Source organism: Chiloscyllium punctatum, chromosome 30 (genome assembly GCF_047496795.1).
Source record: "Chiloscyllium punctatum isolate Juve2018m chromosome 30, sChiPun1.3, whole genome shotgun sequence".
Classification (NCBI taxonomy): domain Eukaryota; kingdom Metazoa; phylum Chordata; class Chondrichthyes; order Orectolobiformes; family Hemiscylliidae; genus Chiloscyllium; species Chiloscyllium punctatum.
The window spans coordinates 64486707-64508947 of NC_092768.1; positions in this window are offsets into that span (position 1 = coordinate 64486707).

Consider the following 22241-nt stretch of genomic DNA (forward strand, 5'->3'; position numbering starts at 1 on the left):
AACTATAGAGCAGTCTATTTTGGATTTGGTGTTGTGTGATCAGAAGGAAGAATTAATAACCTTGCTTTGAATCAGCTTTGAAGGAATAGAGACGTTAATAAGGTACATTTTACACGGGGTCTCCATGAATATAGAATGCCTGAACCTTCTGGTTAAACATCATGGTCGCCTGGAGGCGAGAGGGTCAAGTTCGCTCCAGTGAATTGGGAAAGTACAATATAACATACAGAGGGAGGCAAGCAATGTTTGTTGGAGTCATAGAGTCAGACAACACGGAGACAGGCCCTTCGGCCCAACACGTCCATTCCGACCAAAATGTCCATCCACGCTAACTCCATTTCCCTGACATTGCCCTGTATCTTTCTAATCCTTTCCTGTCCATGTATTTGTACAAATGCCTTTTAAATGTTGCGAATGTTCCCGCCTCAACCACTTCCGCTGGCACATCATTCCATATGCGTATCACCCCGTGTTAAAAGCAGTTGCTCCTCAGGTTCCCTTTTATTGTTTCCCCTCTGACCTTAAACTGATGCCCTCTTGTCCGTGATTGCCTAACCATGGAAAAAAACTGAGTGCATTCACTCTGTCCGTCCTTCCCATGATCTTATATACTTCTATCAGATTCCCCCTCAGCCTCATACATCTAAAATAAAAAGTCCTAGCTTGTCCAACCTCTCCCAATAACTCAGACCATTGAGTCCTTTGCAACATTCTTGTGATTTCTTCTGTACTCTTTCCAGTTTAATACCATCCTTCCCATAGCAAAGTGAACACAGCTGAACATAACACTCCCAGTATGGCCTCACCAGCATTCTGGAAAATTGCAACATAACTCCCTAATTTACATACTCAGTGACATACACTGATGAAAGCCAGTGTGCCAAAAGCTTTCTTCACTGCCCTGTCTACCTCTGAATCAAATTTCAGAGAACCATGCACCTGAATTCCAAGGTCCCTCTGTTCCACTACACTCCTTCGGAACCAACCATTAACCATGAAACTCCAACCTTGAATTGAGTTTCTAAAATGGAAGAACTTACACTGATCTATATTAAAATCCATTTGCCATTTCTCAGCCACTTCTCCAGCTGATCAAGGCACTGTTGTAATTTCTGAAATTTCTGATAACTTTCCTCACTCTCCATGATGCTGCCTATTTTAGTGCTGTCTTCAAACTTACAAATCATGCCTGTTCATTCTCATCTAAACCATCGATATATGTAATATGTAGTGGACCCAGCACTAACCCGTGAGGCTTTCCATTAATCACAGGCCTCCAGGCTGACAAGCATCCCTCTGCTTCCCACCAACAAGACAATTTTGTATCTAATTTGGCAGCTCCTCCTCAATATCATGCGATCTAACCAGAGCAGCATACCATGTGGAACCTTATTGAAGGCTTTACTGGAATCCATAAAGACTACATATACCATCCTGCTCTCCTCAACGTTGCTAGACTCTTAATCAAAGAATTCGAAAAACATTTGTGAGCCATGATCTCCCATGCACAAAGCCGTGCTGAGTTTGATGATGGCTTTTGCCTGAAACATTGATTTTCCTGTTCCTCGGATGCTGCTTGACCTGCTGTGCTTTTCTAGCACCACTCTAATCTTGCTCCTAATCACGCCCTGTCTTTCCAAATGCATGTATATCTTATCTCTCAGAACCTGTTCAAGTAAATTACCTCCAACAGATTTTACGTTTACTGGTCTATAGTTCCCACGTTATTCTTTGTAGCCCTTCTTGAGTAAGGACACAGCATTCGCTGTCCTCCAGTCCTTCGTGACTTCGCCCGTTGGCCAGCGATGATGCAAAAAATATCAGCCAGGGCTATGAAAATTCCTTCTATGTCATCCTGCAGGGTTCCTGAATATATCTTATCAAGTCCAGGAAATTTATAGAAATATTGCAAAGTCTTTTTATTTCAGGTATAAACACCAAAGAAAGGGAAAGTTACACAATGATGTTTAACATAACAAATTCGAAAATGTCATAATCATAGGAAATGGCTTCAGAAAAATTTCAGTCATTGTGGAAACCTGAGAATTCTCAGAAATTCACGATCCAGAAACAAGGGCCATGAAACTGATAAGGAAATCAAAAATAGAACATGAATGCGAACAAACAGGAACAAAAACACTGCATAAATCTACAATGTGTATTTCAAAGGAAACAAAGTAAAAGCAAGGCCAAATATGGAAATTGGTAATTGGGAGAGGAGAGTTTATTGTGAAGAACAGGGAAATGGGCAAGAAAATAATCAGCTGCTTTGTATCTGTCTTCAAGGAGGAAGATCCATAAAATCAGCCAGTAATACTAAGTGATCATGTAGCACTTGTGCAACTGAAGACAAAAAGTCAATTTATATCAGTAACAAGGTAGTATTTGAAAGTGTAACTGGATTGAGCATTGCTCAGCCTGACAAACCTGACGTACTTCATGTTAAAATGGCAGACATAAATCAGCAACAGAAGTATTATTTTCCTGTGCATTCTGCAGAGGCCGCAAGCCATTCTGGATAAATGGAAGTTATTAAACGTGGTCCAAGCGCTATAGATTAATGGAAGGGATCCAAACACGTATAAAGGGAAGAAGGCATAGTTTGGAGAACTGCCGATCAATTAAATTGACATCTGCAGGGAAACTGTTGGAATCTATTATGCAGCATGTGATATTGGATATTTAGAAATTAATAGGATCAATGGAGAGAATCCACATGTATTTCTGGCAGATGTCTAACTCGATGTGCCATTAGTTGTTAGACCCCATCTACCACCCCCTGAGAAAAGGAACAGAAAATGACTTCGCCACAGGAAATGACATCAACAACCCAAAGAAACCCTTAAAAAGAAAGCAGGAATGTGTAGCATCGCTTCGGCAGAGGTCCACTGAAGATGTTACCTAGTAAGGTAAGGAAACGTCGGGAAATGAACCTGCCAGCTCAGCAAGCAAACCTGCATCCATTGTGTACAGGGTTGGTGACCCAATCTGAGAAAGAATATACTGAGCACAATAAAACTGCAATGGACGTTCTCCAGATTAATCTCACAGATGGCGAGATTGTCTGATGAGGAAACTCGGCCTATGTTCTCTAGTCTTTCAAAGAATGACAGGTGGATCACAGTGAAGTTTACAAAATTCACAAAACATATGATAAATTGGAAATTAACAGGACACTTCCCTGGCTGCCCAATCCAAATTCAAGGCAAATAATGGCAAGATAAGGGATTGGCCACTTAAGACCACAATTTTGAGGAAAGTCATCACTCGGTGAGAACTGCCTAAAACAGGGTCATAGAAACCTGCTGGAAGGGTAAGATTAAGGAAAATCTCCAGATATTCTGCAAGTGTGTCAAGCAGAAATGTATAACAAGTGAACAGGTACGAGTCATTAATGACTTGTCAAGTTGCATCCAAATCATCTTAGTGTTAGGAGACAGATGGTAGTGGTTGAAGGCTGTTTGTGTGACTCGAGACCGATGTCCAATGGTGTATCACAGGGATCAGTACTGTGATTTGGAGGTGCTGGTGTTGGACTGGGGTGAACAAACCAAAAATCACAGAACACCAAATTATAGTCCAGCAGGATTATTCAGAGGCACGAGCTTTCAGAGCGCACAACCACCTAATGAAGAAGCAGCGCTTCGATGTTAGTGCCTCCGAATAAACCGGTTGGACTGTAACCTGGTGCTGTGTGATCGTTAACCTTATTATTTGGGGTATTCATAAATGATGCAGCTGTGAATATAGACGGGGGTGCTGGGAGTGTGACAACTAAGTTTGTGTTTGATACAAAGATTGGCCGGGTGGTTGGCAGTGAGGAGGATGGTCTTATGTTACAGTTAGATACAGATGGAATGGTCAGATGGGCAGAGCAATGGCAGATGTAATGTAACCCTGATAAATATGATGTGACACACTTTGGATGAAGGAACTGGACAGGGGTACTCAATGAATGGCAGCAGATGAGGAAGCTCAGAGGGTGTTTCTCCACACTTCCCTGAATGTGACTAAATACGCTAATGAACAATTTTGAGAAAGCATAAGGGACCGTAAACATAATCTTTATTCATCAAGGCATAGATTATAAGAGCTATGCGGAACTTTGGTTTGGCCAAGTTGGAGTACTGTGTGTAGTTCTGGGAACCACATTACGGGGAGGGTGTGATTGTAGTGCAGGGGGCTCAGATGAGATTCACCAGGCTGTTCCCTGTGATGGAGCATATCAGCTATGGAGAGAGGCTGAATAAACTCAGGTCGTTTAGTTTGGAGCAGAGAAGGGTGAGGGGGCCGTGATTCAGAAGGATAGGATTCCGAGGGGCATTGACAGGGTGGATAGACAGCAGCTGTTCCTTTTAGTCAAAGGGCCAAGAACAATGCTGCACATTTTAAAGTGAAGGGTTTGAGATTTGGAGGAAATTGAGGTTTGTTTTTCATCCAGAGGGTGTTGGGGTCAGGAATGCCCTTCCTGAGAGAGAAGTTGTCATGGTAACTTCACAAACATTAGAAAATACACGGCTGTGCACTTGAAATGCAATAAGATTCACGGCTACGGGACTTGTGTCGGAAAATGGGACGAATGTTGACCGTGCTGTATTGTTGATGGTACAAAGTGTGTGCTTCTGTGTTTGTATGGCTGTGGAAGATCTATCATTGAGTAGTTTAAGATAGGAATTGATGGGTCTCTGAAGAGTATATTAACAAGGGTTTTAAGTTTGAACTTGTAATATCTTCTGAAAATATGTCAATGGCAAAATTAAGTGGAAAAATGTGCAGCTTTCTTACAGTCTGATACCAGAGAATTGAAGACCAGGAAAAGGCAGAACTATGGAGCAAATACTTTAGTTATGTCTTCACAGAAGAAAACAAAATAAAAAAGAAAACTTCCCAACAATCCTAGTGAAAATTAGTCTGTTGAGAAAAAAGGAATAGAATGAAATTAGCAACCAAACAGTCTTAGAGGAAGTATTGGAACTGAAAGTAATGAGCACAGATAAAGTCAACCGAGATTGATCAAATGGGAATTATATTTGAGAAAGTGACGTTTAGCATAATTATGGAGAAGCAATCAATGAAATATGATTGCATTTTCAGAAAGATTTTTGATAAAGCCCCAAGCCTATTATGCAACATCAAATCCTCTGGGACTGGGACTAATATGGTTTTAGAATGGGAGAACGGGTAGGAAGCAGTGAGTAGGAATAAAACAATGGGTTTATTTGAAAGGAAGGCTTGGAGGATATAGCAAGGATCGGGGTTTGAGCTCCAGCTATTCCCAATACACAACATATATATTTTGTTGAGTGGATCAAATTCAATATTTCCAAGTTTGCTGATGGCACGAAACAATATCGGATTGTGAGTGGGTGAGCAGGATGTCAAAAAAACTGCAAGGTGATTGCAACAAGTGGAGTGTCTGGGTAAATACATGGCATATGGAGAGATGGAGAGCAATGGGGGGGGGGATATGGTCTATGGAGGATACGTGATATCGTGACCTTTGATGGTAAAAACAGAACGGGAGCCTATCATTTGAAAAGGGATTGTTTGAAAAATGTTGATCTGTAAAGGAACTTAAGCTGCATTTTTGTTTCCATCTGTGCAACCCTCCGAGGTCAGTGTAGGGCAGTGAGATCTGAATCCAGAAGTCAATACTGGGAATGGCATTGGCACGCTGATCAGTGTACACAGACCCAACAAGTGGGGAGCTGTAACATTGAAAAGGATCTGGATCTCCCTGTGCACCAGTCACTGAAGGCAATTTTGCAGGAGCAGAAAACAGATAGGCAGATAAATCGTGTATTCACCTTCATTTCAGGGGGATTTGAATCCAGGAGTAAGGGTGTTTTACTGCAGCTGAGCAGGGCCTTGGTGAGACCTCATCTCGTACATTGTGCAGTATTGTGTGTAGTTTTGGTCTCCTTACCTAGTAAAGGACAAACCTGACATTGAGGGAGAGCAGTAAAGGATAACCAGACTGATCTCTGGGATGACAGGCTTTTTGTGGGAACAGTGTTTGCGGAGGCTATGCCTGTATTCCATGGGTTTTAGAAAAATGAGTGGAGATCTCAGTGAAATATATAAAACTCTGTTAGGGCGAGACAGATTGGAAACAGGGGTGACAATTCCCCTGACTGGGACATCAAAACAAGGGGCCACAGTATTATGTACAGACAGGCCACTCTGCATTGAGATGAGAATAAATGTCTGCACTCAGAGACTGGCAAACCTGGGGTACTATCTCCCAGATCAGGCTGTGGGAACCAAGGCACTGAATATAAATATGGATTTTTGGAAACTAAAGGGATAGGGAGAGAGCAGGGTATGATATGAAGATAGAGGATCAGATATCATTACAGGTTGTTCTCCAATAACGTGGTAGCTGTGTTCCTGTGCTTCGCTGTGTTGCAGGAAATCATGCAATATTAATGATGTAGTCTATGGGGAAAAGAGGATAATGGGCGAACTGCAAAATATCAGTAAAAAACAAAAATTAAAGTTTGTCTAACACACACTAGCACAGTGTAATTAAACCTTTAAATCATATATTGTAATGAAATAGTGCTAATAATGACAATGCAGTCACTGGCTATATCCCTGTATCCTTTCACCAAACTCTTCACCAGAAACTCTTCACCACGTGATGCCAACATGGAATTCCAGTTCTCCTGAAGATTCTACCCTGGTTTGAAATAAAGCTCCTTCTAATTGGAGAGAGCAATTCCCCATTTCAAGTTCATGTTCAAAGCTTGCAAAGCGTATTGCATTCCTGTTTTAGCTGAGCACTCACAGGATGCATTTGGCAGACAGAGGATCCTGAAGCTGGGTTTTGTTGTTCAGCTGGTGCCTCGCAAGGATTCGCGTCGCAGTGAGCGGGAGCTCACTTTATAGAAAAGAGGTGGACAGTTCACGAATCGCATTGCAGTCAAATCACTTTTAATAAGCCCGCGTTATCAGAGAACTGCCTGTATATTGAATCGAGGAGCAAGATTGATGGACTGAAGGGACTACAACAGTTCTTATTTTATATTTCACAATGTTTAAACATATTAATGGATATGATCACTGTGTCGGGAATACTGCATTGAGGAGATTTTCTCCATAAACTAGAATGGGGAAGGCTCAATGTGTTGTGTGACCTTTCCCGATGTTTCTATGCAGTCTGTGGGAAAGCACTGTAAGTGTTGCCACAAGCTCTCAGATGTTAGGAAGGATGTCTCTCAGGATCAACAGGACTGTGATTCCCGTTCTCTTTTCTGATATCAAGGCTGGTGCCAAGTATTCTTTTTTTTTCCCTTAAGACCTCGGAGCAGTGTGATAAAATTAAGTGTCTTGCTTGGCCGTTTCAGGGACCATTGAAGAGTTTATCACATGTCTGTGTGTCTGGAGTCACTTTTTGGCCAGACCAGGAAAACACGGGAGATTCACTTCCTGAAAGTACATAGGGAAAGGAGATCGAAGTTTACAATCAACATTGGATGCAAGGTCACTGTTACCATGACCAGATTATAGATCTTGATATTGTATTAATTGTTTTTAACTTCCACCAGCTGCCAGAGTATTATCCTGTATTGGATTTGTAATCCAGTGACATTTCCACAACAGCACCATCTCCACATACGAACCTATCGGAAACCACACTGAGCCGGTTATTTCTGGACTGTTTGACAGCTTTGTCAAAAAGAACTCCCACAAATTTGATTATCGTGAAGGGACTGAAGGGGTGTTAAATGGTCAGAATGTAATTATTCACCTATTAGGGGACTAGACATAGTTGAGTAATTTTCCACACTGCCAGGCAGATGTCAGAGTTGGAGCTGGAATGAAACAGCTTCCCCAGGGACACGGCTTGTTGTGCAGCACAAGTCTTCAGTCCCATTGCAGAAATGGGGTCAGGGCCCATTGTCTTTGTCGTATCTACTGTGTTCAGCGGTTTCTTCGTGTCACATGCAGCAAATCAATTGGTTGAACACTGCCATCTGTGATTCTGTGGGCATCATGGCGAGGATGAGGTGGATCATCCTTTCAACACCTCTGGCTGAGGATGGTGCAGATACTACATCCTTGTCATTTTCACTGATGTGCAGGGCTGTTCCATTATTTAGGATGGGCGTATTTCCGGAGTCCACTCCTCCAGTAAGTTGTTTAATAGTACACTGACATTTATGTCTGGATGTGGCAGGACTGCAGGGCTTAGATCTGATCTGTTGGTCTTGGGATCATTTCGTCCTCTCTATCAGATGTTAGTTCTGCTGTTTGGAATGAAAGCACTCAAGCGCCATAGCTGTAATGGTTTGTCATCAGCTTTAGGTACACATGGTTCTGACCTTGGCATGTTCACCCACACTCGTCACTGAACCATCACTCGGTTTGATGGTAATGGTAGACTGATGGAATATCCTGGGGAAAATGTTACAGATTATGTTAGAGTACAATCCTGCTTGTGTTACTGCTGTCGTCTACAGCATCACGTGATAGCCCAGTTTGAGCTGCAATATTTGCAATTCAATTCTACTGACTGTCCCCCAGTTCACATCGCGACCCAGTCACCGATCAGCCGAGTACTCAGTGACCTCACCTGGTGTGTGATGCGGTAATACTTCCATTTTAATATTCTCAATCTGCTTATGGTTCTCCTTGGTACCATGCTTCCAATTTGTTACATTACTCAAATCCTTTAACATATTCCTCTGAATCTTTTCCTTTCTCGTAATGCCATCTTCTGCATTTGAATTGAATGTATTTCCCTCTGGTTTTCTCCCTGATCATGATTAAGAGCTCTCTGGTGTCAGGGATGCCAGCCTAATGCAGTTTCTGAGCGAATGAATGTGTGCACTTTGCGTTATTGTTCAGTACCCAGTGTAGGGCGCTCGGTGTTGGACAGGGCGTTTGAGTAGCTTTCACACACGTCATTGGAACTTGTTCAAAAACAGAAATTGCTGAAGAAACCAAGCAGGTCTGGTGGCATCTTCTATAGTGAACACAAATTTAATCTCTCGGGTCCAGTGACCGTCTACAAAGCTCGCAGTTTCTCCAGCAATTTTTGTTTTTATTTCCAGAATCCATAGTTATTTGTTTAATTGAAAATTTATTGCTGTGCCTATTCGTTTTTGGAGAAACTCAGCAGGTCTGGCAGAATCTGCAGAGACAGCGAAACAGAGATGGCGTTACAAGCCCAGTGTGACTTTTTCAGAACTGAAAAAGGTTGGAAACTGGGCTTTGTAATCCCTTGCCGGAGATGGGGGATGGGTGACTTAGAAAAGAGGGCATGGCAAAGTATAAACGAGCTATTAGCAGTGGTGAACGAGAAGATAATGCAAAATGGGTTGAAATTAAGGTGTGAATGGGGGAAAGGGGTTCTCTCTAACTGTGTGTAAGATAAAGAAGACACAACCACACAAGGTCATAGGAAGAACAGAAGGGTGAATGTTGACCATGTTGCATTAAATAGATCTAGATCTATATGTTTTGATAGTATGCATCATCACTGCCTTCATACAATGGAATTCAGGTGCTTGACCTCTTATTAGCACGAGTAAGAGTTTCATGCTGCCTAAGTTTTGTAACATAGAGCAGAACTAACAGTCTGACATTTAGGTTGTTTTCTTTAGCTGTCATTTTTAATATTCTTTCCAATTTGCAGTGCTTATCTTTGATCTTGAAGTTAGTATCAGATGGAGTGTACGAGTTTGAGGGGTGGCATTCTAGAAGTTTATAATATCATGGGAGGCATGGATAGACAAAAAGCGAAGGTCTTTTCTGCAGGTTCGGGGAGTTCAAACACAAATGCATAGCTTTAAGGTGGAAGGGGGAAACTTGAAAGGGACAAAGTGACAACATTTTTTACACAGAGGTCGGTGTATGCATGGAATGAGCTGCCAGAGAAACAGTGGTAGATGCTTGTACAGCTGGAATAGTTCAAAGACATTTGGACCAACATATGAATGGGAAACGTTTTAAGGCATATGGGCCAAGTGCAAATAGATGGGATTAGTTTAGTTAAGAAAACCTGGTCAGCATGGACAAATTGGTCCAAATGGTCTGTTTGTGCACGATATGACTGTATGAATCTAGAAAGTGAGGAAAATGTACGAAAAGATGTGATGTAATAAATTGGAAAGAAATATAAAAACATGCATCATGAGCTTTCGCATCTCCATAAAAAAACAGCTTGAAGATTTGTGTGTGAGCTGAAGCAGAAGTGAAGTGAGGAAAGTAAATTGAGGCCATGAGGAGGGTGTGACTGGAGAACTTGCCACAGGGAACAGCAAGATAATGTACACTAGTCATTTTAAATCACTTTTCATGGGGAAAGTACTGTAAGCATGTCAATGGTATAAACAAAATGGTGATAGGAGGGAAGTTCTTGAACTGTCTCTAACAAAAGGAACAAGGTTTTTGTCTAACGGATAAGAATTGGGCGGCACGGTGGCACAGTGGTTAGCACTGCTACCTCACAGCGCCAGTGACCCGCGTTCAATTCCCGCCTCAGGCGACTGACTGTGTGGAGTTTGCACGTTCTCCTCGTGTCTGCGTGGGTTTCCTCCGGGTGCTCCGGTTTCCTCCCACACTCCAACGATGTGCAGGTCAGGTGAATTGGCCATGCTAAATTGCCCGTAGCCTTAGGTAAGGGGTAGATATAGATGTAGGGGTATGGGTGGGTTACGCTTCGGTGGGGCGGTGTGGACTTGTTCGGCCGTAGGGCCTGTTTCCACACTGTAAGTAATCTAATCTAATAAGGGTAGGCAGGTCAGCAGTAATTCATAGTTAATTTTAAAAGAAGTGGTCACAGAGTGATTAGTGGCACTGTGTGAAATATTCCATATCTCTCTGGATTACAGGAGTGCTCCAGTGAAACTGGATAACCTCCAATGTGGCGCCAGTCTTTAAGAAAGGAATGAGACAGAAAGCAGGAACAATTTAGCCTAAGCATTATTGCTGGTAATATGCTCGAGCCTGTTATTAAGGAAGGAATTTCAGGGCACTTAGAAAAGCGTAATGCAGAGTTAGCATCGTTTTATGACGGGGTAACTATTTTCGTCCTGTAAAATCATGCAAATTATACTTTAGAGATCCCTGAGAATGTCAAGATTAGAGTCATGCTGGAAAAGCATAGCATGTCAGGCAGCATCCAAGCAGCAGGAAAATAAATGTTTCAGGCAGGAGCACTTCATCAGGAACCCCTGAGAATGTGACAGGCAGATTTGATAAAGGGAACTAGTCAACATGAGGCTTTCCAGAGATTTTTCACAAGGCATCACAAAATAAACGTTCCGTCACAAGCCAGAGGCTCGTAGTATGATGAATAATATATTAGCATGGGATGACAGTTGCTTAACACATAGAAATCGGAGAGTCAGGATTAATGGATCTTTATGATAAAAACGTATCTACTGGTTTATCACAAATATCAGGCCGATGACATCAGATATTTTCAATCTATACTGATAGCCTGATGGCGGGAGCTGACTGCAATATACATCCGAGTTTGTGGATGACACTGAGAACCAAAATGCAGGCTGTTATTTAATGAAGAGGACTGTCAAAAAATGATCAGTACAAAGGGATTGGAGTGTTCCTGTGTTTGAATCATAACGTCAGCATGCTGATGCAGCAAGTAACTAAGTTGGTTCATGAGACAGCTTCCTGAGATGGAAGGGTTGAATTATTGAATACATCTGAAATGGTGAGGCGATTATTCATTTTGGTTGAAACGAATGAGGGTGAAATTACTGAAAGGTACAAGATACAGAGAGGGGTGGTCAAGGTAAATGCTGAGAAGGTGTTTCCCCTGAGTCTCGAACTCGAGGCGGTAGATACCAAATAAGGAACATCGATTTCAATCTGAGGTGAAAAATGATGTACTCTCTCAGAAGGTAGTGAACGTCTGGAATTTCCTAACCTAGAGAGTTGTGGAGGGATACAGGGAATTGGATAGGAAAGTGGAGTTGAGCCCGGAAGTACATCAGCCATGTTCTTATTGAATGAGAGTTAAGGCTTGAGGGGCCGAATAGCTGACTCATGTTCCTACTTCTTAAGTTTTTATATCATGATTTTGGAAAGTCGTGTTGTACAATGTTGCATTCGTGAAAGGAGATAATTTGCCTGAGTTAACCCTGGATGGGATATGGGGGCTTTATTCAGAGCAATTCCAGAGCAGAAGTTACAGAGTGGGGAATCCTGGAAAAAGGGATTGCGGCTGGGGGTCACTTCCTGACCAAGCCTGGAATTTCCAACTGCATTTCAGAAACTACACTTAACCATCGGCGTGGCCTCGATCTGCCTGTGTGTAGCAGGTCCGAAGGGCTGAATCGGACATCAGAACAAAGGGCTGAGGGACATGAGTGGGCCATTCGGCCCTTTGACACTACTCCACCAGTAAATAAGGTCATGGCTCCTCTCATTGTGCTCCAAGCTGCACTTTTCTCTCCATGCACCATTATCCCTGATTCACTTGTCTATGGAAAATCAGACAAAGCCATAAAAAGATAATGTAATATTATATAATATTAACATCAAAATTCAGCCATCCCAAACTTCTGGCGAAGGGAATTCCAACTTGAGTGAAATCCGACTTTGTGACTTTCTTCCTCACTCCGGCTCTGACTGTGGATGGAGGGTGTCACTGTTTTCTTTTCTAGTCCCACTCCTCCACTGCTCACAACAAATTTTAAATGTAACCGGGTTGGTGATATGACTGATGATAAAGGTCTCAGACTGGGTCAGGTTTAGTGATAGGAACAAGTCAGGCAGATTTCTTTCATCAGCCGCAGCTAAGTAATAGGGCTAATGGAGCAGCATGTTAGATTTGTGGTCAGTACTGCTGCCTCATATCAGCAAGGAGCTGAATTTAATTCGAACCTCGTTCGACACTCTGTGTGGAATTTGAACATTCTTCCCGTGTCTGTGTGGGTTTCTTCCCAGTTCTCCAGTTTTCTCGCACAGTTCAAAGATATACAGCTTAGTTTGATTTGCCATTCTAAATTACCCAGAGTGACCAGGGATGTGTAGGTGAAGTGGGTTAGTCATGGGAAATGTAGGGTTTCGTGGATAGGGTAAGGGGACAGGTCTGGATAGGATAATTTCCGGTGGGTTGGTGTGGAATCGATGGGTCGAATGTCCTGCTGCCACACTGTAGGGGTTCAATGACAACGGCATCAAGATTGGGCTATACAAACTCCCAGTCAGTATATACCCTATGCACTCGCCTCAAGGCTTTGTATATTTCAATAAGATCAGCTCTCATTCCAAGGGTAGCCTGTTAAAGTCGCCATAATATCAGCCCTTCATGCATGGAATAAATGAAGTGAAACATCTATGAACTGCTCCCAGTGTTACTATATCCTTGCTCAGAAAAGAATGCAAAAATAAAGCTAATCTCACACACCGATGAGTCGGTTTATTTTTGTTTTCTCAGAGTGCAGTGAGTCTAATGACACTCTTCCCCGCAGAACATGGGAGGCAGAGATATTGAATACTTTTGAGGCAATGTTCACGAATCACAAAGGAGTCAAGGATTATCGAGTAGCAATGTGCAGTGTTGGGAAACTGTAGACAGTGGTTCCGAATGACACGGCTCTAGAAAATCCAGGAATTAAACGAAATGGATAAGATCGATAAAGTTTTAAAGGGGAAACAAGATGGCAGCGATCTGAAAGGTCTGCTTTGCTGAGCTCTGCATCACAGTAATGCTCGATCCCACCCCACCACAGTCATTTACTTAAAATTTAACACTAAAAGAGCTACCGAATCCTAAATAATGCCAATTTGTCAAGTGGAAATGACAACATGGGAAAGGATCGACTAAGTCCCAACACACAGGGCACCCGTCAGAAGCTGTCAGCATGCCTGTGGCCGCACCTGCAACCCCCTCTGCTCGTTCGATGGACCCAGTTAGTCACCAGGCCTTGGTCACCGAGTTCACCAAGTTACATGAAATGATTGAAGGCATGATTGAAGAAAAGTTCAGCAGGAGGCTAGAACCACTTTCAGCCATGCTCCAAAAAATATGAGCAGCAAATTGAAAGTCTTGGAAACAGAACGGATGAGGTCGAGCGTCAAACTACAGGGGCAGAGTCTGTCAACGATTCCTCTAAGGAGCGGATCCTCGCCCTTGGAAAACAGGTCTGTACCTTAACTGAACAATTTGACGGCCTCGGAAACAGGGGCAGAATGAAGAATGTTCATATCATCGGTCTGCTGGTGACATAAGGTGTTCAGCCAGTGAGTTTTTTTTCGAGAACTGGCTGCCGTGTTCCTTCACTTCGAAGGTGAAGAGGGATGGGTGAAGAGTGAGACAGTTCATCGGGTTATGGAGCGTAGGTCAGACTCAGGCCAAAGCCCTCACCCTGTTCTTGTGCGATTACCTAGTTGCAGAGAAAATCAAAGACGTATGGAAGCTTCCAGAACACAGGGAAAAGATCCGATGAGGGCTCCAGGATTATGTTCTTCCAGGTCTTTTCAGCGGCAGTAATTCAGAAAAGAAAATCTTTTGAATATATCAAGAGAAGATTAAGGGAACTTGAGATTCAGTATTCCTTCATGAACGCAGCGGTGCTCCATATGCTTTCAATAGTTCTACGCACTGGTGGATCTTTCAATAGATCCATTGACGCTCCAGAGGATGCAAAAACTTTGTGGACACTATAAAGCAGGCTGGATGCTTTAATAGATATCAATAATCATTCTTCTCTCGATTTAAAGAACGTTTGTTGAATCTTTCTTGGTATTAAGTAATGTTAAATTACATTCAGGGTAGAGTACACAATTTCAACTTGATTGATATTACTATTCGTTTTTCTCGTGCTTAGATTGTGTGTCGGGTTCGGCTCAAGCTGGAGGGAGTTATGAAGCTGATCATGAAGACTGAATGCCTACGTTAGGGCAGTTCAATCCCGATGTTTGTGATTAATTGCCCGGGATGCAGTATTGATAATGGGGCAGAAGATAAAGATTTGTGACGTGCAACTGCCCCCAGTGGGGAGGGGTAAATGCCCCTCCTGAGTGTCATTGACACTTTTCAGCCTGTGTTTTGTTAGTTTTTATATGTATTTAGTTGTTGAACATTTTGAAAGTGTGTTAGTTGTTGTAGTTTTAGTTAGTATGTTTTTTTTAGGCTCGATGAGTCTTTTTTCATTGATGCTCAGCGATTTGTCATTCAAGTTCTTCCTCTCTGGATTTCAAATGTTGTTCCAGTGTGTTATGGCTAATGTCATGCTTCAATGGTGTATCTATAGCATTAAGGGGAGGCAGTTAAGAAGAAAAAGGTACTTTCCAGCCTTAACAAGGAGAGGGTTGATCTTGTCCTTTTGCAGCGGATGCACCTCGATGACAAGGAATATTTGATGTTACAGCAGGGCGGGTTTGAACGGGTTTTTATTTTCGTCTTTTAATACTAGGAGTAGGGGAGAAGCCATACTGGATAAGAAGAATCTTCCATTTAAATTACTAGATTGTATTTGATACTCACGGAAGGATCATAATCACCCAAGCCTTGAACTATGGTAAATAATCCAATATTTTGAATATTAATTGCGACCCCCACCCCGGCGTACCCTCTTAAAATCCTGGTAGATCCATTTTCTTGCATCATGGCACATTATCGTAGAAGGAGATTTCAACTGTCTTATGGAACCCACAGTGGACAGAATGTCCAAAGGTCCCTCAATACCCTCGTTATAATGTAAGTGATTGGTGGATTTGTGTGCAGATCTAGAGCTGGTGGATGGCTGGAGGCACATTTACCTCACAAGGAGGGCTTTTAATATCTTCTTTTACCCGCAGAAATGCCACACCAGGTTCGATTTTTTTCCCCATCCCTGCAACAATCTAAGATTCGGTGGCATCCTGCACAATTGGGAATATTACCATTTCTGACCATACTTATTGATAAAGATTTAGGGAAATATAACAGATTCGAGACACTGGCGAATGTATCCCTTTATTGTTAAGACTAGTTAGTTCATTGAGTATTTCTGTAATGAATTCAGATCTTTCTTAGCCATTAATTCAGATTCAACCAGTAAACCATCCATTCTATGGAAATTGTTCAGGCTTATGCCAAGGGAATAATTATTCCTTATGATGTAGCAGAAGGGGGAGCAGGAACGCTGGTTTGAGGCAAAGCTGAGGGCAGCCGAGAGTGCATACTGTGATAGACCCTCAGTGGCTAAGCTGCAGAGGATCACAATGCTTCGTTCTACGGTGAATTCCACGCTCACACAGACAGCCAAGAAGGAACTTACTTTTGCAAAACAAAGGCTGTTTGAACATGGTGATAAGCCAGGCAGGTATTTAGTCTATCTTGCCAGGAAATTGAGTGCCCCTCTAAGCCATTACCTCAATTAGGGAAGGTATTGGGATCCTTACCCTCAATTCCAAAAAGATTAGTGTCTCCTGTCCAAGATTTCTCTCTGAATTATTTCAGACTGAGCATTATGAGGATAGATGATTAAAATTGAGTCACTTTTCATTTTTCACGAGTCACCCTGAATAAGTGGCCTTAATGCACCATTGACAGCGTAGGAGGGTGTGAATCAGCTTCAGAATGCAAAGGTGCACGTTCCTGACAGATTTCCTCGTGAAGTTTATAGATAATTTATAAACCTGTTGTCAGGGCTGTTGTATAACATGTTCTGTCACTCATTCAGTCACGAACCCATCCCTCCATCCTTAAGAGAGGCTCATATCTCTCTGATGATGAAGAAAGGAAGACCCTGGAGGATTGTGCTTCTTACACGCCAATCTCACTTTTAAGTGTTGGTCTCAAAATCCTGTCTGAGACTCGTGCATTAAGGCTGGAACCTTTGCTGCCTTCCGTTGCCAAAGAGGACCAAACAGGCTTTATAAAGGGCTACAGATCTTCCGACAATGTTAAGAACTTACTCAATATGATCCAAGAGTGTCAACAACCATCTGTCCGGCGATTATTGATCTCTTTAGATGAGGGAAGGCATTTGATTGGGTTGACTGGCGGGATCTCTTCTGTACAATAGAATGGTTTGGTCTCTGCAAAGATTTTATCAAATGGGTGAGGGTCATTTACAGCTATCCTCTGGCTGGGTTCTCACTAATAGTGTGCCAACCAGTAATATTAATATTTCTCCAGGCAGCCGACAAGGTTGACACCTTTCACCATTGTTGTTTACGTTGGTGACTGAGACACTGCCTGAGGCCATCCGTAGGGATGCCAACATATCTGCCACAGAGGTGGGATAGAAGTTATGTAAGATTACATTGTATGCAGATGAGGGTCATATGTTTTTTTGTCAAATCCCGCAATTTCGGTAGTTCATGTGATGCAATGCAATAATTCACTTGTTGCCTTTCCAGGCGATAAGATTAATTTTACCAAGTTGGAGGCCATGCCTATGGGAGGTCTGAGGAAAATACCTGATACTGAGGGCAAATCCTGGTTTCCTTTTAAATGGTCACGGGGGTGGTTTCCCTATTTCCGTATATTCATTACACCTGTCTTTGATCATTTATTTAATGTGATCTGTATCCATTTGTTTGACAAAATTAAACAAGACGTTCAAAGATGGGAGGCATTTCCACTATCCTGGCTAGGTCGGATAGCTGTTATTGAAATTAATGTCCTTCCTCATTTCCTACACCCCATGTGAATGCTCTATTTTATGTTTCCCAGACAGATGAGGCATGTGGGCTGCACTGTGACACAGTGGTTAGCACTGCTGCCTCACAGCGCCAGTGACCCGGTTCACTTCCCACCTCAGGTGACTGACTGTGTGGAGTTTGTACATTCTCCCAGTGTCTGCGTGGGTTTCCTCCGGGTGCTCCGGTTTCCTCCCACAGTCCAAAAATGTACAGGTTAGGTGAATTGGCCATGCTAAATTACCCGTAGTGTTGGGTGAAGGGGTAAATGTAGGGGAGTGGGTTGCGCTTCGGCGGGTCGGTGTGGACTCGTTGGGCTGAAGGCCCTGTTTCCACACTGTAAGTAATCTAAAAATTTTTTTTAGAAAAAAATGGCTGGTTTCTCTCTTTTATTTGGCACCATAAGCGATTCTTTATCAAGTTAACAAAATTGCAACTGCCCCACAGATTGTGGGAAGTTGATCTCCCAGATTGAAAGCAATCAATTAAGTTTTTTTTCATCCTATGTGAGTGCCTGGGCCACTGAGGTCTCGGCATCAATACGGCTAGACATTGAGCCCTCTCAGACAAAGTGAACCCTTATTAGTCTGTTGTTCTTAGGTAAATTGACAACGTTTATGGAATATTGCCATAAACTAATGATGATCAATACTGTTAAAACATGAAGGACAATGCGTCAGATCGAGGGCAATACAGCCATTACTATGTTTCTTACCCCTATAATTGGTATACCGGGTTGTTAACCGGGGATAATGGATTCCAGGTGTAAACTGTGGACAGCGAGGGGTGTACCTTGCTTAGGTGATTTAGAATTGGTAGAAGCCCTACAGAGTGGAAACAGGTCCTTGGGCCCCACAAGTCCACTTCGACCCTCTGAAGAGTAACCCACCCAAACCTATTCCCCTACCATCCAATATTTACCCTGATTAATGCCCCAACTTAGAGATCCTGGAACACTATGAACAATTTAGCAATGGTCAATTCATCTAACCTGCACACCTTCGTGACTGTTGGAGGAAACCTATGCAGACAGAGTTGAGAATATACTAATTCAACACAGCCAATCACCCTAGGCTGGAACCAAACGCGTGACCCTGGTGTGGTGAGTCAGCAGTGCAAACCATTGAGGCACAACGTGTTACTTGAGGGAGAAACAATGATATCATTTGGTTAAATAACTCGTAAGTATGTACGACCTAGTAGAGACTTCTTCTGTTTTTTTTCCAGATTAGAAATTTGATTTAAAAATTACTTTTAACAGACACTTATAGATCCGATATAGAGAAGTGGGATATTACTGCTAAGAATACGCTGTCTGTCCCTTTATCATTAGTTGGATAGTGTCCTCTCAGACAAGATTGTGCAGCTTCGTGACGTCTGTGCGAGAGAGTTGGGGGTTTAGATCTCTTCGGAGACTTGGGAGGATATTTGTGAAAATGATCAAAGGATTTTAGTCTGTAAAAGGACACATTCCATGTAGTTGAAAAATCTTCATAGGTTCTATCTGACCCCAGATTTTCTCTCAAAATACAAAGTGGGATTATCTTCAGCATGTCCTAAATGCAGAATGACTACAGACACTCTTACTCATTGCATGTGGTCCTGCTGCAGGCTTCAGATATATTGGAGCACTGTGTTAGGTGTGATAGAGTGGGTCTTGGGGACCGAATTGGAGATGGATCTGGTTTCTCTTTTCCTGTGCCTCCCCAGAGTATCTTACACAGATGCACATGGGGAAAAAAATCCTTGCTTTCTGTGCTAAGAAAAATATTCTGTTGTTTTGGATGTCTCAACACTCCCCGGGTCTGTTGGATCTTTGTAAGCTCACCATGGAGAATATCCCTTTGGACTTTCTCATCAGAATGGTGCACCAAAAAACAGAGATTAATATGAGTCATAGAGTCATAGAGGCATAGAGATGTAAAGCATGGAAACAGACCCTTCGGTCAAACCCATCCATGCTGATCACATATCCCAAACCAATCTAGTCCCACCTGCCAGTACCCAGGCCATATCCCTCCAAATCCTTACTATTCATTCACCCATCCAAATTCCTCTTAAATTTTGCACTTGCATCAGCCTCCCCCACTACATCTGGCAGCTCATTCCATACACGCACCACACTCTGTGTGAAGCAGTTGCCCCATAGGTCTCTTTTATATCTTTCTCCTCTCACCCTAAAACTATGCCCTCTAGTTCTGGACTCCCCGACCCCAGGAAAAAGACTTTACCCATTTCCCCTTTCCATGCCACTCATAATTTTGCAAACCTCTATAATGTCACCAGTCAGCCTCTGATGCTCCAGGGAAAACAGCCCAGCCTGTTCAGCCTCTCTCTATATCTCAAATCCTCCAACCCTGGCAACATCCTTCTAAATCTTTCCTGAACCCTTTCAAGTTTCACAACATCTTTCCGATAGGAAGGAGACAAGAATTGAACGCAATATTCCAACAGTGGCCTAACCAATGTCCTGTATAGCCGCAACATGATCTTCCAACTCATGTACTCTATACTCTTGACCAATAAAGGAAAGCATACCAAACGCTTTCTTCACTATCCTATCTACGTGCGACTCCACTTTCAAGGAGCTATTAACCTACACTCCAAGGTCTCTTTGTTCAGCAACACTCCCTGCGACCTTAACATTAAGTGTATAAGTCCTGCTAAAATCTGAATTAAACTCCATCTGCCACTTCTCAGCCCATTTGGTCATTTGGTCAAGATCCCGTTGTTATCTGAGGTGACCATCTTGGCTGCCCACTACACCTCTAATTTTGGTGTCATCTCCAAACTTACTAACTGTACCTCTTATGCTCACATCTAAACCATTCATGTCAATGACAAAATGTAGTGAATCCAACACCAATCCTTGTGGCACTGCACTGGTCACAGGTCTCCAGTCTGAAAATCAACCCTCCACCACCCACCCTCTTTCTTCTACCTTTGAGCCAGTTCTGTATCCAAATGGCTAGTTCTCCCTGTATTCCATGAGATCTAACCTTGCTAATCAGTCTCCCATGGGGAATCTTATGAAAATCCTTACTGAAGTCCATATAGATCACATCTACCCCTCTGCCGTCATCAGTCCTCTTTGTTACTTCCTCAAAAAACTAAATCAAGTTTGTGAGACATGATTTCTCACGCACAAAGTCATGTTGATTATCCCTAATCAGTCCTTGCCTTTCCAAATACATGTACATCCTGTCCCCCAGGATTCCCTCCAACAACTTGCCCACCACCAAAGTCAGGCTCTCTGCTCTATAGTTCCCTGGCTTGTCCTAACCGCCCTTGTTAAACATTGGCACCACATTAGCTAACGTCCAGTCTTCCAGCACCTCACCTGTGACTATCCATATTACAAATATCTCAGCAAGAGGCCCAGCAATCACTTCTCTAGCTTCCCACAGAGTTCTAGGGTACACCTGATCAGGTCCTGGGGACCCGATTCAAGACATCCAATACATTCTCCTCTGTATTATGGACAGTTTGCAAGGTGTCACCATCTTACGTCTACATTTTACGTCTTCCACATCCTTTTCAACAGTAAATACTGATGCAAAATACTCGTTTAGTATCTCCCCCATACTTCCTGTGCTAGGAAATATATTCTGTTGTGTTGGATGTCTGAAAAAAACCCAGGTCTGTTGGGTCGTTGTAAGCTCGTCATGGGAAATATCCCTTTGGACTTTCTCACCAGTATGGTGCACCGAAAAGCAGAGATTTATATAAGATATGGCAACTCTTCTTGGATTACCGCGATACAGACTTATCTGCCACTCTAAAAATGGGTTTTATATAGCCATGACGATATTGTCTAATGAATCAAATATGAAGAATTATGAACATCTGAATGTGTAATGCTCTCGAAGAACGAGAACTATTGTTTGTTATGCTGAGCCATATTATTTATTTATTATTTATTGTTTATTTTTGTTTTTCTTCTGTCCATTTAGAGAATTTAACTTATTTTGTATGTACATGCACAAGGGTGTAATTTTGTTCAGTTATTTGAGTTGTTTTGTTATTGGTTTAATATAATAATAAAAATCTCTTCTTCAATAAAAATTTTTGTAAAAAAAATTAAAATGCTAACATTGATAGAATAGAGTCCCAAAGAACTCTCATTCGATAGACCACTCACGGTGGTTTACGTTGAATGTCACCAAACCTCAGGTGATGGGGTGAGGTTGAGAGAGCATCCCTTTCATGGTAACCTCTGTCAGGGTGGGGAATTGAACCTGCACTGGTGGCCTCCCTCTGCATCACAAACCAACCATCCAGAAAAATGAGTGAGAGACTGTGTAACTGTTACAGACAGAATCAGTCACAGACAAGGGGCAATATAAACTTTCATGACAAGGAAAAAGGTATATTTGAGATAACAATCATGATAACGGCTGAGGATAAAAACGTTCTCTGCTATAAATTGTATTTTATAACGAAACAAGTGTTTGGAAGCTGTCTTTGGCTGAATACAATACGTTGAGACTAGTGAAATAACCAGAATGACTAATTATGATTGGCTATCGATAACCATAAAATAAGAGCATGTTTTTGAATGGTCTGTGGAAAGCATGCTTACTGCTCCATGAATTTATAAATCAGATGAAATATATTGTAAGGAGATT